At 39.5% G+C, this 16,811-nt stretch overlaps 1 protein-coding gene across 1 annotated transcript in view; it reads right to left on the minus strand.

The window, feature by feature from the left end:
- Positions 1–16,811, minus strand: part of LOC5573643 (neural cell adhesion molecule 1-B) — a 1,425,452-nt gene that overhangs the window by 1,292,003 nt on the left and 116,638 nt on the right.

A 16,811-nucleotide genomic window follows, 5' to 3' on the forward strand; every position in this document is an offset into this window, starting at 1 on the left:
CCACATCACCTCCTTAGGTTTGACCACCAGGCCTTCCAGCAGCTCTTTCAGCGGCAGCTCTTTCTTAGCACCTCAACCTGGGCGAGATATCCTTTCTACAGCAAACGTCTCCAAACTCCAGCGGAAGCTCATAGATTTCCCGGACTTCTTTTCCCTTACCAACTCTACCAAAACCAATTTTCTTTCTTAAATGGAACATGATTGGTTTCTACAATAACCTCGCAAACCTCGAACTTCTAGTTTTTGATACACCACTGTGGTGCTTAACTCTGCAGGAAGTGAGCAGGATATCGGTCGAGCAACTTAACCGTTCGCTTCGTGGCCAATATCGTAGGACTATGTACCGTAACAGTAACTTGAGACACTCAGTGTATTGACGTCCATCCCTTTTGACATCCTCAAGCTCGATTAGAACCTATCCGTTGTCGGAATACGCCTCAACCGGCCTATAAGGATTCCGTTTTGAACATCTATCTTCCTTGCGGAGCCCTTCCTAATTTCCGTGAGCGGATTAATCGAATCCTGGAAGTGATGCCCGGACCTACCCTTCTTGTTGGCGACAAGGGTGATGAGCATCCATGTCGTCGCATTTGGGGTGAACAGCGTTCCGATACCAGAGGAATTGCCCTATCACATATTTTCGAGGAACATGACCTTATTGTCCTCAACATTGGCGCAAATACCTTCGTTAATGGGTATACCTCCTCAGCCATCGACGTGGTCACAGTAAGTCGCTTCTTTGTCAATCGTTTTCAGTGGAATGTTGACTCTGATATGCACGGCAGCGATCACCATCCCATCCGTATTGGCTCTAACTCCTCCCCGCCGGCTTTGGCCTGTCATCCCAGATGGACATACGAGAAGGCAGATTGGAACGAATGTACTCAAAGCTTTCGCAATCTTTCCTGAAATCATGCACCCACCAATTTGACCGACTTGACCAAAATGATCCACAATGCCGCGGAATCATCCATACCTCGTACAAGCAATCGACAGGGCAGGAAGGAAGGTTTACACTGGTGGACGGATGACACCAGGAAAGCCGTCAAATCTAGGAGGAAAGCCCTACACGTGGTTAAGCGTATTCCCATTGGCCATCCAAACAAGGAGAATGTACTGACCCTGTATGTGCGGCTACACCTGGAGAGCAAAAAGATAATTGCAGGTACCAAGCGTGCCAGCTGGGAAAATTTCTTGAACTTTATGCTTTAACCTCCCTTGACCTCTGGAGTAAGATAAATACTCTCAGTGGCAAGCGTAAAGCAACACTACCTACTTACACTTCAAATTCAAGGCTCTGATGTTTCGGATCCTCCAGCAGTAGCCATGACTCAAGGCGAATATTTCGCAAAGCTAGCAGCCATCGATAGCTACAGCGATTTCTTTAAGCGCCGTATTCAGTGACTGATTTTTCCGTTTCTGATGATCGTCACAATGCGCCTATCAACAATCCATTCACCCTCAGTGAGCTAACGTTCACAATCAAATGAAGTACCGGTAAATCCGCTGGTACAAATGGCATCGGTTACCCTCTCATAAAAAATCTTCCTTCTTCTGGCAAACTACAATTTTATCAACAAAACATGGCTCACGGACACTTTCCCATCAGAATGAAGTGAAAGCCAGTGCGCATCGTACCTTCGTGCTTGCCGTACACGAATTCTCTTTGCTCTTGGAAGTTTTCTTAAAAACTACCTCAAGCAATAAAACAGTACTTTTCAGTGCTAAAATTAAAAACAGTACTTTTCAGTGCTACTAAAACAGTACTTTTCAGTACTATTTTTCTACTATTGATCCCTTTACGATCCTTGTTTGGACCCGTGCCTTCGATTTTTCGTTGGACCCGTTGGCGAAAGCTAGCGGTGGTAATCCTTCTTGGACACCGTCTTGGGAAAAAAACCTCTCGAAGGTCACGTATTCTTTCGTTTATTCACTAAACATGGTATCAACAACTAACAAAAGGAAGGGTGAATCTCTGAATTCACAACTTACTTCCTTCCAAAAAAGCGGGATTTAAAACTGTCACTAAACTTGGCAAGAATGGAAGAAAGGACGTTTCCCCGGAATGCGAACTTTCTTCAAAGGGGGAAATGAATAATTGTATCGAAATGAGCAATCAAATTTTTCGAACAAATCGAAGCAGCCTCTAGCCCAGGCTCTTTGATTCAAGTGAGGAAGCAAAGAGTGCCGCCTATCGTGGTCAGTTGTTCCGAATTTGGGGGATTTAGGCAGAAGATCTTGAACTCCATTAGGGGAATCAAGGTTTCCTTCCAAATCGCAAAGAAAGGAGACTGTCGCGTTTTGCCGGAAACTCTTAAAGAACGCAAACTTCTTCTCAAACATCTTGAAGAGAAGGGGCACAAATTTTTTACTCATGACGACAAAACTGAACGTTTGTTCAAAGTTGTCTTGAAAGGTCTCTCAAGTAACTATAAGTCACCAGAACAGATCAAAAATGGATTAAATGATTTACTTAGATTTTCCCCAGTCCAAGTAATCATTATGAAAAAGAGAACCCAATCTGGCATTGTTCGGAAAGGGCTTTCTCGAGAATATTATTTAGTTCACTTTAACAAAAAAGAACTAAATAATATTAAAGCTTTAGAAAAAGCAAGAATTATTTTCGATGTCCGTGTGACATGGGAACATTTCCAGAAACCTGGAGGAAATTACCAGAACCCCACTCAGTGTCGTTGGTGCCAAAAGTGGGGTCATGGTACATAAAATTGTCGCATGGATGCTAAATGCAAGATTTGCGGACATTCTTCTCAAGCCCAGGACGTCTGTCCAGTGAAGGAAGATACCGATAAGTTCTTATGCACCAATTGCAAGGGCAATCATAAGTCAATTTTTGGGGCTTGCCCTTCGCGCAAGAGAGTCGTTGAGCATCGTGCCAAGCAGATGAAAGATAATATCCGTTACGATAACGGTCGTTTCCGGAATTTCCCTGGAGTAACGAACAATACTCATTTTTCAGTTAACGGTCGCTTGATCATGAATCATACCCATCAGGAAGATCATAATCATGCTCATTCACAAACTAATTTAAATCCGTCGGGTAGTCGGGTGTTTCTACCCACGTAATATCCTTTGCCGATATCGTAGCAGGTAATTTGAATTCCTCTTCTATTCGTACTATTGAGTACCCATTCTACTAGTTTCAAATCAAATGGAAGAAACCCTACCTCCACAGGTAACTCCTACTCCGCTTCTTCGTATACCGAAAATTCTAATGGAAAATCATCAGATAACGTACTCACTCCAAGTGATATGTCTGCCTCTGATTTTAATTTTCTAACTGAACAATTGTATCTAATGATTGATGCAATGTTCAAAGCCACCACTATGACTGAAGCAGTCCAAGTTGGTGTAAATTTACTAATCAAATTGTTATTGGATTACGTTTTTCTAATAATAATGGTAAAGAGGACGAGCTGTTTAAATTTCTTACAGCTTATAACGTGGATTTGAATGCGTGTTTGTAGATGATGATCTTAAACTCTTAATATGTCTTAAAAACGTGAGGAGAAGGCAATTTCAACGCACCTGCTATGAAATTATATGGCAGGATTTGCAGAAAGAAATCAAGAAACGTTTTGCACAGTTAAGAAACAAAAATTTTGAAAATAAGATTTCTCAAGTGGACCCTAGCTCTAAGCCCTTTTGGAAATTATCTAAAATTTTGAAAAAACCTCAGAAGCCGATACCGGCATTGAAAGAGGAAAACAAACTATTACTAACTTCTTGCGAAAAAGCTCAAAAACTTGCTATGCAGTTTGAAAGCGCGCACAATTTTAATTTAGGACTTACTAGTCCAATTGAAGATCAAGTTATTCAGGACTTCGAAAATATTCTCAATCAAAAGAACGTTTTCGAAAATGCCTGGGAGACTGATTTGGAAAAAAGTGAGAGCTACTATTAAAAAATTCAAAAATATGGAAGCTCCTGGCGATGATGGAATTTTCTAAATCTTCATCAAGAAACTTCTAGAAAGTAGCTTATCATTTTTAGTTGATATATTTAACAAATGTTTCCAATTAGCATATTTTCCTGATAAATAGAAAAATGCTAAGGTTGTTTAAATTAAAAACCAGACAAAAATCCTGCAGAAGCTTCTAGCTATCGTCCAATCAGTTTGCTTTCCATTCTCAGGGATGTCAAAAATACCGAGATCATTTCCCTAGATCTCTCGAAGGTGCTCCGTCAACTAGTCCAATGGAATTTATCGGGGCACATCATGCGTTTCATTCAGAATTTCTTACAAAAGCGTTCCTTCCGAGTCCTTGTTGGCGACTTCCTATCTGACTCATATCGGGAAAAGACCGGTGTTCCACAGGGTTCCGTGATAGCCGTCACCATATTTCTGGTGGCAATGAACGGAGTATTTTAAAAAAGACAATTTACACCGTCTTCAGCACATAAGCTGCACAGACTGAACGATCACTTTAACGATTTAACTACCTTCCCGGTGGCATTTATGTATTTGTATACGCAGACGACATCCTTCTTGTCGTTTGCGGGAAAACAGCAGTTCGCGTCAGAATCAAAGCCCAAGCAGCTGTCAACGCGGTTGTGGTGGATGCGGCCCTGGATTCCAATATCGGTGCAACGCGCTGATTGAACAATATGAGCAATTCAATAGGGGGAGATCCCCCAGTGCCGGACAGCACCCAATACCGGACAAAGTCGAAACATTGAGAAATCATGGTCCAATCAAGATGGTGTATTAGTAGAAAAGAAAGCTATTATGTAGACTAATGTTTGCGTAGAATAACACATCCTTGAAATATGCATCCCTTTTTAAAAAAGTAGAAAAGTTTGAAAATCTTTAAAAAAATGACGTATCTTCTTAATTTTGAGCCTATTTAGTAATTATTTTGAATATGAAAAAATACTTTGGATCCCGCAAGCATGATCGAACATGATCCTAATTTGATAGTATGAATGTATTTTTTACCATAATTGAAGTAAATATGGACAAATTACAATTTTGGTTAAGCACCTCCTGTCCCTCAGTTTCGGACAGCTTGATTTGTTATATGATATCTTTGTAATTATTACATCAGTGTCTCAAAATACTTTCATTTTTCATGGGTTCCGTCGACCAAGGTATCAAACATGCAATAACATTAAGAAGAATGAACATTCATAACACCATCGTGAAATGTGCTATTTTTCATCATATATGAAAGAGGTTTTTGATAGGCATCTTGCAAACTAAGAAAAACTCAAATTATTTTTGTAAATGTTGCAATTGCATTAAATTGGTAATTATAAACTATTTCTATAGTGTACACATTCAATGATGTTCAAATTTACAGAATTCGAGGCATTTCCAGATCGTGTCCGGTATTGGGTGCCACCTTTCAAGATCGATCAATTTGGTACTAAAATACATCATCAAAACTCAATGTCAAAATTCATATTTATATTTTCAAATTTATTTTTGTACACTATAAAAATGATAATATTTATCATAAATGGGTAACACGAGCCCATAAAATCAATATTTTTCGAATTATGAATTTAGCGGCTTAAGTGTACTGGGGGATCTCCCCCTATATATATACAAAACTCAGCATAATCGCGGTCAGGCCAACCGGGCGATGAACACCCGTGGAGTGAACGTGACTATGCTGAGACAGCGGAAAGGGTCACGTCCGCCACCACAAAGGAGGACTACGTAGGTTAAGTTGAGTTAAGTTGAAGTCTGAATAAATTCATTCTTAGTCGACTGTCATTAGGAGTAGTGTGATCCATCCATATCACATCGCAGAACAGAAAATATTACACGGTAAACAAGTGGGCTTCTGCAGTCGGCTTCGAGTTATCCGCATCAAAAAGCGTTATATGTCACGTGTGTCCATCTAACCATCGAAACCATAGTCAACGGGGCAGTTATTCCTAACAAAAAAAAATCAGTGGGGGTTGTGTACAAGACACGACCGCATGACGTTAACTACGCCATTTAATTTGCTCCATTTGTAATATAGTCAAATGTCATAATTGCAACCTTCTTTTAGTTATAATCCAGAATGTAATGGTTTGCGAATTTAGAAAATATATATGTTTAAAATAAAATTTTGCGTTACGTAATATTTGAATCATTCCTTAACAATAGAAAATATATTGCATCCCAACGGCACAGCAGCAGCGTCCTCGGAAACATCCTCAAATTGCCGTATTGTCAATTATTCGTAATAAACCAATTGTTGTATGCTGCTATGAGATGAATTAAGAAATTATAGCAAGTATGTGGTAAACACATTATGGAATATTACACAATTAACTCTTTAAAACACATTTGTTGGCTCTGGAAAGGGCCGATTGAATTGTTGAATTTGCGTAACACGGACACATTTTGACGGCGCACTGGTTGCGTCCTCCTCGCCCGATGAGATTTGCGGTGCGGATAACGTTGTGCGCTTCAACAAGCGGCTTTGGTCGATTTTCTCCAGCCATCTCGAACAAATTTGGGAATATTACACAATCAACTCTTTAAAACACATTTGTTGGCTCTGAAAAGGGCCGATTGAATTGTTGAATTTGCGTAACACGGACACACTTTGACGGCGCACTGGTTGCAATCCTCCTCGCCCGATGAGATTTGCGGTGCGGATGATGATGTGCGCTTCAACAAGTGGCTTTGGTCGATTTTCTTCAGCCATCTCGTACAAACAGCTTGCCTCTGGTAGCGAGGAGCTGAGCAGGTTTGGAGGAGCTCTTACCAGCTCAAAAGCGAAAACAGAATGAAACCGAATTCAACGAAGAAGGGACGCTTTATACCCTTAGAATAGCAGGTGATGCTCCTCCTTTCAAATTCTTCGTTTTCTTATCTGGGAAATAGGCTATATGAAACTGATGTCTGGGTAAGGGATGTACAAGATTAGCATTATGCTGTTATTGCATCCCGACGGCACTGCAGCAGCGTCCTCGGAAACATCCTCAAATTGCCGTATTGTCAATTATTCGTAATAAATCAATTATTGTATGCTGCTATGGGATGAATTATGAAATTATAGCAAGTTTGTGGTAAACACATTAGGGAATGTTACACAATTAACTCTTTAAAACACATTTGTTGGCTCTGGAAAGGGCCGATTGAATTGTTGAATTTGCGTAACACGGACACATTTTGGCGGCTTTGGTCGATTTTCTTCAGCCATCTCGAACAAATTAAGGAATATTACACAATCAACTCTTTAAAACACATTTGTTGGCTCTGGAAAGGGCCAATTGAATTGTTGAATTTGCGTAACACGGACACATTTTGACGGCGCACTTGTAGAAATCCTCCTCGCCCGATGAGGTTTGCGGTGGCGATGACGATGGGCGCTTCAACAAGTGGCTTCAGTCGTGGCGGCGTGTTGTTGTTCCATTCGCGTTCCATTGAAAACTGAGCTGAGAATGCGAAAGGCACTCGAGACTTGCTCGCCGACCATGTTCACAGTCTGACGGCAAAAAGAAGAATGAGCGAAGAAGCAGGAATCGGTCTGCTTTTATAGTGCGAAGCGGAGCGCAAAAGAAGCGTGGAAAACTGCTTGCACGTGATTGGTTGCGTAAGAAAGGGGTCGACATTTTCCAAATTTTCAATAGTTTATTGTCGATATTCAATAGTTTTCTCCATTCGAGGAAATTGCTGTATACATTTCCGACCGATTGGTGGAAAAAAATTTAAATTCTATCGATAAAAGCCTTTAATGACCCCAAATAGATATATGGGATTTCTAGTAGTATTCGAGAAGCCCTGCAGGACGACCCCTCTTTAACGGCGATGCTTATCTCGTTTATAAAGGACGCTGGATTATACTTTAAGATTTAGAGATAGCGTCCTTGAAAAATTACCGTGATCGTAACCAAATATCTGTTGTAGTCCCGTGATAGAGGGACTGGGGGTAATATGCCCACGTTAAGGGAAGCAGCGATTTTAGATGTGAAAAACATGATTTTATGCTCCTTTTTATTTATGGTCGGAAAAAACAAACATGTTTTGAATCAAATAGTAGAAATAGTTATCAATTTAAGCTGTTTTAGAGTTTTTTAAAATTAATTTTCAAAAAATGCTTGCTTAACTGCATTTGTATTGTTTTGCGGGGTAAAACGCCCTGCTTGAGTTCAGTGTTACTCGTGCTGTAAACGTACCCACACAATCATGCTTGTTTATATGCTACATACATCCGTGCGTTTGTTCAGATGTTATTGATGAATAATAAAAGTATACATGCAGATGCAAAAAATGTGCTTTTGTAAGGTTCCTATTCGCGCGTAACTTCAACGTGGCATTACGTTTGGTAGAATTTGAATTCAAACGGCTATTCGGTGTTATGAATTAGAGTTGGAAGTTTTGCCCCACGAGTTGATTAAAGTTTAGGTCCTTCAATAAGCTTTTCAAGAACAAATTTAACATATTTTTTGCATGTAATACAAACTATGACAGTGCACAAGTTGGCTCTCGTCGATAGTTTCAGAAATTTGGTTATTTTTCTACCTAAAATATGGTCTTGAAAATCGCACAAAATTGCAACGAAAACAGCGAAAAACGTTTTTACATATTTTTTACGATTTTCTTGAGAAAAATATATTAAGAGAATCATTTTTATCCATTTACTACAATCTAGGGTAAAAAAAGCATTCTAAAACACATTCTTCGTCCAAATCGAGAGCGGCGCGTTTTGCCCCCTATGGGCAAATTACCCCCAGTTCCCCTATGCATGTTTTGTAATAGTTTTAAACTTGTCGGATTTTGTGTCCGTTCTGAGCATTTATTTATTTATTTATTTATTTATTTCACTAATAATTCGTAACATAAGACAAGCGTTTTTTTGAATTGTTACATAATGTTAGGAATGCGTAGAAAGGTGTGTCGTTTACCATTACTAATTCAAAATAAAAATTCAAACATTTCAATAATTTATACAATCTTAAAAATAACTTCAAGCTAACTATTAAAGTACTCCGTACATTTCCTCTTAAACGCAAATAAAGAACTCTCAAGGGTTATATCATTGGGTAATGAATTCTAATAGGAGATGCCTCTCACGAAAAAGGAATTGCCATAAGAGGATGTGTTGTGTCGCGGAATAGCATATTTTTTTGCACGGGAATTTCTCAAAGGCTTTAGTTTTTCGTATAAATAACCTGGAGTTTTATGTGTCGCAAGTTTAAACAAAAATAAGCAGCATCTTAATGGAGCAAATTTGTCGAATGGGCATCCTAACAAGTAATGCTGAAGATGGGAGACACTAGAATATTTATCAAGGCCGAATACTACCCTAATGCAAGCATTAAGAGCTATTCGTAATCTAGATTCAGCGTACATTGAAGATTTCGAAAGAATAAAATCACAGGCTATGAAATGTGGAAGAATTAAACTTTTGAAGAGTTTGAGCTTTATATCGACATTTAAAAAAGAAGAAACCGCACGGACAACTCGTAGACTAGCATAAATTTTACCACATTGACCAAATATGAAATTATCAAATTTAAAACAGGAATGAATCGTAATTCCCAAACAGATTGCCTGATCTACAAATTCAATTTCAGTGTTGTTTATTTTCAAAATTGGTTTAAGGATACTGTTAGATCGAGAATTGCTTAGAAATATAGCACAAGTCTTATTCGCATTCAATAATAATTTATTCCTTATCGACCACTCAGCAATGCTTGTAAGATCTTCGTTGATTTTTCTTGATATTATTGACGAAGAATCATCGCAACATCCAAAATACAATTGAACGTCGTCTGCAAATATATGGATTTGGCAATATTTTAAAACATTTGGAAGGTCATTAATGTATATAGAAAAGAGAATAGGTCCCAGAATTGAACCTTGGGGTACACCGGAAGAAATAGGGAGATAACTAGAGAAAACCCCGTCATTCAAAACAGTTTGGGTTCGTCCAACTAAATACGATTTTATAAGATTCATTGCGTGGCTGGAAAAACCAAAATTTTCTGTTAACTTGCGACAAAGAATTCGGTGTGAGATGGTGTCAAAGGCTTTCGAAAAGTCAAGAAGCAATAAAACGACTGGTCGTCCATTATCTATGACCAGCATTTCCAGCAGCAATCGGCACCTGAGCAGCATCAGCAACAACAGCAACAGCAACGGTGTTTGACTTTTAGGAAGCAAACACGGGAAAAAGGATAGGAGGCAAGGATTAAACAATAGATATTGAGGAAGGGTTAAAGCAGCCCCTGAAGATCAATCTCGGATGATACGGGTTTTCCTTGATCGTTGGCGGTCATCTTGATGTACACGACACCCATCCTTGTGTAGACTCCAAATATTTCACCTTTCTTTTTCATCTGCAAAGCCTTCGTGCGGAGCTCTCTTGCAACTGGTCCCAAATTTTCGTTAACGAAAATGCGTCGCTCACTTGAGAACCCAATGTCCGTGAGAGACAGCTTCCTTGATCGCAAATAACGTGCATAGAATTCGTCGCGCTGCACGGTAATTGCGAATTGAATCAGGATCATGTAAACTTTTCCATTCATTGGTGTACCTTTTGCGAGCCGTTTTATTTCGACGGCTTCTACAGCATATCCCAGAGAACGACACCAGGTGACGAAGTAATTAGCCAAACTTTCTCCAGTGATGAATGGAACACCGCTCACGACAAGATCATTTGCTCGCATGCTTCTATCGACAGCCGTCAAACATTCTGATTTATTCACCTCCACGGTATTGAGTAGATCAGTTGTAGCTTTTTGATTCTCTTTGCGTATTTTCTCGAGGTCCAGTGAGATATCCGATCGCAGCTGTGTCATTTGAGTCTGAAGAGAGTATTCCATCCGACGTATCTCTTCAACAGTGCTCTGCTTGTAGGAAGCAAACTGTGACTTCATAATTTTGGCCAACTCGGAGAAGCTCATATCGTCGGCAGAACTCGGAATCTTTGAAACTGAGTGGCTACGTAAAAGACGGCTATCATCAGTCATGACTGCCCGAAAATACAGCTGCTCGAAAACGGTGCTTTTGTTGGCAATTGTTGTTGTATCCACAGCTTGGAAATAACGTGAACAGTTTCACTTAATTTTGGCGAAAACTGGATTCCAATTTGTAGTTTTTCCACAATTAAACGATGAAACCTTGGATAGAATTAGCGACACGCAGCGAATAGTGATTTGTACTTGGGAAATAACCAGGAATTTAGCGATTTACGTCGTCACGATAACGTTTACGTCCACACCATTCTACAGCGTCACTCACCGTCACTCACCGAGCATTAGTCACAAACGAAACGGATCTACCGTTTTGATTTATATTACGGACACTTAACTGCCGTGAATCGCAAGTCAGTCCCATCTGTAAAAAGTAGGCATTGAGAAAATGGCCTGTGATGTTTCCGAAATCGTTTTTCATACAAATATTTAAAAAATCCAGAGAATTGGAACAAGCTTAAATCTTTATGAAATATTTGCAAATTTGCTTTTCACTACGATACATTTCCGAGAAAAATATAAAGATGATCAAAACACGGTTCATTTTTGTGTTACACGTCACGTAAATCTGTAGTGGGACGGACATGCGGTTACTTTTCATTATGGGACAATTGGACTTGCTGTTTTTTCCTCATTTTTCCGAACATATCAAATAATCTCATTGCTGCAGCTGACAGAGCATTGAAAGATATGTTGAAAACCGAACTTAACTCAATTTTGACGAAAATGCAGATGGGACTGACTTACGATTCACGGCAGTTAAGGCCTCAGTGGAGTGTTACTCATCGAAAAGTATATAAAATCAATCAGTTTGTACGATTCCTCCGCGTCATCGAGCCTTGAAAACCCTTAGTTTTTGAATGGTGAGTGAAGATTTTGATTCCGCAACATGAATAATTTTAAATAAATAAAAATGTGTGGATTTCCCTTGATTCTTATTCAGGACGCTTCCTTACTTTTGCCTTGATTTCCAGACACTTTGATTCTCATTCCGGACAGCTCATGAAAATCATAAATAGAGAAGTCAAATGATCGATTGAAATCGCCAAACCACTAAACAAACGTCTAAGGCAGTTTTCATGGATATTTAAGAAAAATGCTTATTAAAATAAGCTTTGGAAATGCGAACTTTTGAACGGCAAAAGTTGAAACACTTTGTGTAAAATGTTTCTCATACAAAGAAGAGTATCCGGAATTAAAAGCTGTCCGTAATATGAACCAAAACGGCAGCTCTTTGTTGCTTTAATTCGTGCCAACTTAAAATCTCTGTGTAACAGCTCTGTGTGCTTAGGTTAAGTTACAACACTTTTGTAGCTTTTCTTTATCAGGCTGTCCATTCAGGCTTGTTCTGTTTTTTTTTTAACCTGACTGGAAAGTTGTTTTTTTTGGACTTAGTTGATGGATTCGAATACCTTTTCGGCTGAGCATTGTTTTAGCTAGAATTTTTTTTTAATTTATCGTTCCAGGCGCTCGATATGCCTATGCAAAAATTTCCAGTTGGAAAATAAAGCTCTCCGATAATAATTGCAGAGCACTATATAAAAAGCAAACCTTGGGGTCAGTTCAGACGTACCAGAAATTGACAACGACGAATTGAGTCTAAAAATACAATCAATTTTTCCAGGTTCGTTCAATTTTCATACATTTTTAGCCTGTCAATTATCACTGCACCAGAACTATTTCATGATTATTTCTATTCTCGGAAGAATTTTTTACAACAGAAACTATGCACTACGTTGTGGGCGGAGGAAACGGGAAATGACGAATCATTCGTCAAATAGATAGACTGATGGAAAATTCGTGTGCTTCTGATTTGAAATTGTGAGAATCCAAAAAATAAAAATAGAACAACAAAAAACTGTCACGTGAACAAAAGTGTAACATCGAGCCGTCATCGCCATCGTCGCCTGCGCCACCAAACCGAGTTTCCCCGATATGGACGGTGCAATTTCAACAGGGACTATTTTTGCCCCGCGTGCATGATGGAAAGCCGACTAGATATTGAAACATGGAAATGGTTGATGAGTTTACGATTGCCACTCGCGGGGTGTTTTTTCGCGGCATTGTTCCGATGGATGGATGTCGGAATTTTTTTTTTTTTTTTTTTTTTTTTTTTTTTTTTTTTTTTTGGCGTTGCGTCCCCACTGGGACAGAGCCTGCTTCTCAGCTTAGTGTTCTTATGAGCACTTCCACAGTTATTAACTGAGAGCTTACTATGCCAATGACCATTTTTGCATGCGTATATCGTGTGGCAGGTACGATGATACTCTATGCCCTGGGAAGTCGAGAAAATTTCCAACCCGAAAAGATCCTCGACCGGTGGGATTCGAACCCACGACCCTCAGCTTGGTCTTGCTGAATAGCTGCGCGTTTACCGCTACGGCTATCTGGGCCCCTACGTCGGAATGTACGAATTGGAAATTGTTTTCGCTTTCACAAAGGATGATGGACGGCACGCAATGGTGGAGGGTTCCTTTCCGTGAAAAAATAGGTCAAATCTAAGTGCCTCACAGTTTTAGGAGAATTCCGTTCTGTCGAAACCAGGAATCGGGATTCAACGCATATTGGAGCATTTGTTCTGAGATAATAAACTACCAATTATTGAGGAAACGACCAGCTACATTTACATACGTTAGATGAATTGAATTTCATTTTTTTAAGAATACACATCTGGAAAACCAAACACCCGTTGGAACTGAAAACTTAATCAATTGGTTGTAACCTCTCAAAATGGTTACATTTGTTTTTGTAAATATTCCCTGTAAATAGTTTTTTTTTGTTCATTATTATTCTTATTATTATTATTCTAATTATTACTCTTATTATTATCCTTATCATTATTATTTTTCTTATAACTACCCTTATTATCATTATTATTTTTATTAAAATAACGGCTGCTTAAAAATATTATGAATTTATAAATAAATTGAAATATATAAAATAGGAATTGAACACACTGAAATGAAGAACAAAAAATAAACACATCGAAATAATCCCAACATGAACATCCCCATCCCTATTCCCATTCTACTACCATCCCTATTCCCATTCGCCGACTACACACCGCCGCTACCAGCATAAACTGTCATCGACGTTGGTAGCCGTTGGACATCAACAAGGAATAAAACTGCTCGTCACCGTGGCAGCAGTCTCTAATAGGTGAACCACCATCATCACCTGAAGTCGGTGCGCGTTTTCACCTCGTTCTCTTTCTTTAAAAAAAATCTAGTGAACCATCGCTGGAAAGTGGTCGTCAGATTGTTTGCGCGCTACATTTTCCGGGTGAACGAGTGAGAAGAACCGAGCCCGCGGCCCTACGATCGGTGGAAGTGGAAGTGTTGTGAGAAAACTGTGGTGGAACCCCCTTCGACAATCTTGTTCCCACATAATTGGCCTCGACTCCGAAGATTTTGATCCCGTGATGCCAGCCGCACAGTGCACGTTCGCCACCCGTTATCACACGACCAACGGGTCGTAATCAGAAGGGAATCTCGCCGGAGCCTCCAGGGGATGCCGTCAGGAACAGGGTTCCGTCCAGGCACGAGCGAACGTTACAACGGGAGTGCTAACCAGAGACCAAAGGTGTGTAGTAATGTTCCCAATTTCCCTACCTTTCTCCTGTAACTTTAAAATAATTGCACAGTAAAAATTGGAAAAAATGTAATACGAAATTTCTACCCTTTTTTTTATTTTCGAGCCAAGCCCTTTCCTCCACCTGTCTATTGTTAATAGCTCCACCTTGGTTTTTTTGTTAAGGGAAGTCTTCCGCTAACCCCAATTTCCTCTTGGAGCAGCATAAACGACCCTGAGGCCCAGGACAAAGCCCGGTTGGGGACAATAGTGGTTCCCAACATAAAGAATCTCTAACAATTGGCGCCCAACAAAAATAATAAGAAAAGGTTTCCACTTCACTATTGAAGTGGAACCCTTTTCAGATAAGCTCCGGGAGGAATTGGAATCCTTTATTCCAATTGTTCTTCCATACAGGATTAATTGTATTGAGTTGTATCGGGATAAGAAAGGGATAAGTGAAAGTGTTTTCTTTTCGTGGAATCGTTCGGATGATGATAACTGCTGCTGTAAGTCGTTCTTTTCCTTTCAATTCATCTTTACAAATTAACCTTTTTATCTCTTTATAGCTAAAGAATAAATTAATCTGAATAGTAGAGTTAAATAAATAATTAGTGAAATTTAAATTGCACAGTGGTTCAAAATTATTATTTTTTTAATTTTTATTATTTTTTTTTTATTTTTAAATGTTTTTGTGTCTTACACAGTGGTCCAAAATTATAATTTTTTAATTTTTATTTTATTTATTTTTTTTTTAAATTTATTAGTGCCTAGCTTAATGATAAAGCATTAATATATGCTTAATTTATTTGAATTTTTTTGCTTTTTGTACATTTTTTTAAATTTTTTTTAGGAATAAGCTGTGATTTATTGTTACTTTTTTTTGCATTTTTAAGCAAAAAGTAGCTTTTGATTTAATTTATGGTAGGTTTAGAATTTTTGTACATATTTTTTTTTATTGAATTTTTATTTTTAAGCATTTTTTTTTGATTTTGTTGTTTATTCTCAAGTGAGAAATGGCTGAATCACTTGAAATCCAATTCACACACGCTGTGGAAAAGATTCGGGAGTGGTACCACAGCTTAAGGGTGGACCACTTGTCACCTGAGGAGTTGGATTTTGAATTAAAAATTCGCTCGATCGTTATTCGGGATGATCCCACCTACTCTCGAAGACGAAGGAGCCTTCGGGATCTGATGAAAATAGAGAAAGAGGACAAACATCAAATTGAAGTAGAATTACAGGTGAACTGGGAGGAGACAATCCAGTTCTGTCGACAAAATTTCGACGAATTATCGGCAGGCCTACAGCAGAATGACAAAAACTTAAGGGTGAGGGGACAAGCAAAGCTTTTGCATTTCGGTCATCGGATAGTCCTTCTTTTGAATCAGGTTAGGGATTCGGGGGAAAAAGAAAGCTTCCTCAAGGAAATGCTTGTTGATGTGGTGAACCTCCTGAAGCAGTATTTCCACACTGAAACAACTGAACCTGAATCTCATAATCGAGAGGGACTGGAGGATCAAACCTTAATGGACTTGTTCCGTACTGAGCTTGTTCCTGATGCCCATCCCCGATCGATTGCAGATTCAGGTACAGTAGTTTCTGGTGTGAATACTACTTCAGAAAATACTTCGGTGGCTTCTCGTTTTGAAGGCAGTGACTGTGTGCGCTCTTTACTAGCTCGCATTAAAGAGTTAGAAGCGGAGATGGCTAAAATGGGAAGACAGTGCGAGGAAGAGTCTCAACGCGGACAATCCGAGCTTCCTAGTGGAAGTCGGCAGCCTGTAGTGAGTGCGCCGCTTGCTAGTCAAGCTCATCCAACTCTACATTCCTCTTTCCCCTCTCTTCCGATATACTCGAACCTTTCACAGGGTCAGAGTTCTTCGGGGGCGGTCGATCCTTCTAGGCCGATTACTAGCGTAACCTTCTCGTTACCGCAGAGCCATCTCTCTACACAGCCGCAGCCTCCTTCAACCTGGCATAACTATCTGCAGAACAATCCTTCCATTCATCCGCAAGTCACCAATCCGTGGTTAGGATATCCAGCTGCAAGTTCAGTACCATTTTCAAATCCGAGCCTCGGGACTTCGGTCTTGAATAGTGGGCAGTTTTCGAATCCGTGGCTAGGGAATCCGATTCCAAGCGTCAGTCAGCCAGCTTATCCATGGAACAATCCTATAGGGACTTCGGCTTCAACTTCAACTGCCTTTCCTTCATCTAACTTCGTACCATTTAATCCAGTTCCGTCTGGCAATCAGGTGCGTCACACCTTGCCGGTGTCCAAGTGGACCATCGCC

The sequence above is a fragment of the Aedes aegypti genome, chromosome 2, assembly GCF_002204515.2.
Source record: "Aedes aegypti strain LVP_AGWG chromosome 2, AaegL5.0 Primary Assembly, whole genome shotgun sequence".
NCBI lineage: Eukaryota > Metazoa > Arthropoda > Insecta > Diptera > Culicidae > Aedes > Aedes aegypti.